At 46.5% G+C, this 3,441-nt stretch overlaps 1 long non-coding RNA gene across 1 annotated transcript; it reads left to right on the top strand.

The window, feature by feature from the left end:
• The first annotated feature begins 914 nt into the window (after window positions 1-914).
• On the top strand, window positions 915-2,211 carry LOC145008871 (uncharacterized). Its single transcript, XR_013663683.1, has 3 exons — window positions 915-1,025; window positions 1,801-1,866; window positions 2,136-2,211. It is a non-coding gene; the product is annotated as an uncharacterized LOC145008871 (long non-coding RNA).
• Window positions 2,212-3,441: the final 1,230 nt, after the last annotated feature.

Genomic DNA, 3,441 nt, shown 5'->3' with positions numbered 1-3,441 from the left:
ATGTGGTAGCCGACGCATTGAGTCGCAGGGCGGAGAGTACTCCCCTGCGGGATGTATGTTTGAGATTGACCGTGATAGCTCCAGTTCTGGACGCCATTCGTGGGGCTCAGGCCGAGGCCGTGCGTCCGGAGATGCAGAAGAGAGAGCGGGTTGTTGGGATGGTTTCTGAGTTTTGTCGGATAGTCGAGGCCTTATGACTTATCAGGGCAGGATCTGGGTACCGTTTGTGGGCGGTACCCGTGCTACATTGATGGAGGAGGCTCATAGATCGAAATTTTCGATCCACCCCGGGGCCACGAAGATGTATTTGGACCTAAGGAAGGAGTATTGGTGGCCCTGTATGAAGAGGGATGTAGCATGGTTTGTCGAGAGGTGTTTGACCTGTCGAAGGGTAAAGGCCGAACACCAGAGACCGCATGGCAAGTTGCAGCCATTGGAGGTTCCCGAGTGGAAGTGGGAACAGATCACTATGGACTTTATCACCAAATTGCCGAGGACTGCCAGAGGAGTTGATGCAATTTGGGTGATCGTGGATAGGTTGACAAAGAGCGCTCACTTTCTTGCCATCAGTGAGAGTTCTTCAGCGGAGAAGTTGGCGGAGATTTACGTGAGGGAGGTTGTATCTCGGCATGGGGTGCCGATCTCGATTGTTTCAGACCGCGATGTGCGGTTCACTTCCCGTTTTTGGAAGAAATTTCATGAGGAGTTGGGTACTAAGCTGCATTTTAGTACCGCATACCACCCCCAGACTCGGCGAGTCCAGGGTATGGACTCGGCAAGTCTGCGCTGTGTAATGAAACCCTAAATCTCCGGGTTTGAGGCCTATTTAAAGGGCCTTATGGCCGTCATTTGTACTCATCCAACCCCCAGAGAGTGTCCCTAGAGTTCTTGAGCGTTTTGTGAAGGAAAGAGAGCCAATCTTGATCTTGGGTGTGTTGTTTAGCAAGAAGAAGGAGGCCCTAGGCAAGAGGAAGCAAAGGAGGTTGCTATTTCGTGGATTTGGAGCTTGGATCATCACTCTAGAGGTATTATTTTCGGACCATTCTCTGTTTGGTGAAGCTTGATGCAATTTAGGGCTTAATGTGGTCATTTATGGGGTGATTTGGTACCCCTTTGGTTCCCTCTTTGAGTTGAGACCATGGATCTGGATCCATAGAGGTCCAGAGGGCCTCACTCATCAAGATTTATGGGTGGAAATGGAGCCCTTGACCTTGTGTTGAAGTATTTGAGTCAAAAACATCATTTGTGATCATATAGAGGTTATTGATGCATCAAGATTGTGACTTTACGTGCTAAATAAGCATGGAGGGACTGGATCTATGGATTAATGGACTGGATCTAACCTTTAGAGCAAGATTGAGTCAGTGCATGGCACGGACTCGCCGAGTCCGAAGAACAGACTCGGCGAGTAGCATGAATGTTGCCCGACCACTCAGCGAGTGGCCTCGCCGAGTTGGGAAGGGTGAACTCAGTGAGTCAAAGGGGAGACAGGAAGGACAGGTGGACCGAGTCAAACTGGACTCGCCGAGTTGTTCTTGAGACTCGGCGAGTTGAGTCATGGTGGCCCCACCACTCGTGCCAGGTGGAGCTCGTCGAGTTGGGGGAAATGCTCGACGTGTCAAGGGAGGGTTCCAGGGAAATTGGTGCATGCGCACAGACTCGCCGAGTCGCCATAGTGCACTCGCTGAGTCCAGTCAAAGTTGACCGTTGACCGTTGACCAGCGTTGACCAAGAGTGACTTGTTATAGTGTGGTCAACCCTAGTTGGGAAAGTGTTAATTAGAGATGTATTGTGCTATAGGGGGACTACAGCTCGGCGGATCGAGTGTTAGCGATTTCAGGGTTACGATTTACCGAAACACGCGAGGTGAGTCTTCTCACTATATCTTACCTTGAGTAGGTAACCAGAGCTATGTGATAGAGTATTTGTATGCTATGAATGTTATGTGTTGTACTGCATGATTTCTATGTGATTTATGTGGTGCATGTTTATCAGAGTTAGAACCTGAGGGTTCACAGAGTTTGGGTGCACGGACCCACAGAGTTACAGCCTAGAGTGGCAAATATGTGTTATATGTGGTATTTTGGGGAACTCACTAAGCCTCGTGCTTACAGTGTTGGTGTTATTTGTTTCAGGTACTAGTGACGACCGCGGGAAGGCGCCGGCTTGATCCGTACACACACGTTTGGAGTTTGACATGTCGATCTTGGGATTTTGTACTGTTTTGTTGAACAATTAAATGGGTGTTTTTATGAATATTAATGGAATTATGTTTTTATAAAAATGAAAAAAAATTGGTTTTAAATTTTCGGTGTTACACTTGCCAAGTTCCTTCGTTTTCTCTGGTAAATCAGGAAAATCCAACTTAACTTGTCGAGTTGTCTCATCAACTCGTTGAGTTGTAGTGCGTACAGTCCATCGGGGAAAAACCCTAGCTGACTCATCTTGTTGGCTCATGCACTCGCATAGTCCCCCTAGCGAACTTCTCATTTAGACGATTCTAAGTAGAATTAAGGTCTCAAGCTCTAGATCTAGCCTCCAAAGGCTGAAATACCATGTAAAGCTTCAAGCTTTACGTCCATGAATGGCATCTAGTGCTCAAAATGCCAACATAAGCTCTATATAGGGTTAGATGCATAAAAGCTTGCCTCTAGCTTAATAAAGATTGGTTCTTTCGGCATAAGGGACCTCCTATAGTCCATATCTGAGGTTTCAACGTCATGACATGCTCAAGTGACTCAATAACTAAAAGATGGATGGGAGAAAACCCTAAAACTCCCTAGAATGAGATCTAACAAAAGAAATGGTAAAGATGGTAGCTTTTTACCTCCAAATAGAAGTTAATCATTGAAGAACACTGGATCCAAAATTCCCTCATCGATCCAATCCATGTTGCTCTCCAAATCTCTTTCCAAAAATGCACGAGAACACTCAAATTAATCTTTCTCTCTCCCCTTCTCTCTCTCTCTCTCTCTCTCTCTCACACACACACACAACGAGTGGAACTGATCTAGGGTTTCTGACAGAGCTCTAAGGTGACAAAGGAGGCGGATATGAAGGCTTAGTGTCCTTTAAATAGGGCAAAAATCCTGAAATTTAGGGTTTTCTTACTCAACACCTACTCATCGAGTTGGGGTATTCCAACTCGTCGAGTAGACTCTAAGAATCACGCGGCCATTAACTCCTCTACTCGGCGAGTTAGGGAATCCAACTTGTCGATTTTCTTTAAAATAAAGAATGTAAATAATTAAATATTATACCTGGGAGTCGGGATGTTACAATTCTCCCCGACTAGATTCAGACTTCGCCCTTGAAGTCATCCTCTAGAAACAACTCTGGATACTGCTCCCGCATCTCGGACCCCGGCTCCTAAGTCCACTCGGATCCCTTCCGATGTTGCCACTAGACCTAAACCAGAGGCACCTGTTTATTCCTTAAGAC

Source organism: Lactuca saligna, chromosome 8, assembly GCF_052625555.1.
Source record: "Lactuca saligna cultivar CGN05327 chromosome 8, ASM5262555v1, whole genome shotgun sequence".
In the NCBI taxonomy this organism is placed as follows: Eukaryota; Viridiplantae; Streptophyta; class Magnoliopsida; order Asterales; family Asteraceae; genus Lactuca; species Lactuca saligna.
Note: the sequence above shows the minus strand (reverse complement) of the source record. Positions and strands in the feature narration are given on the sequence as shown.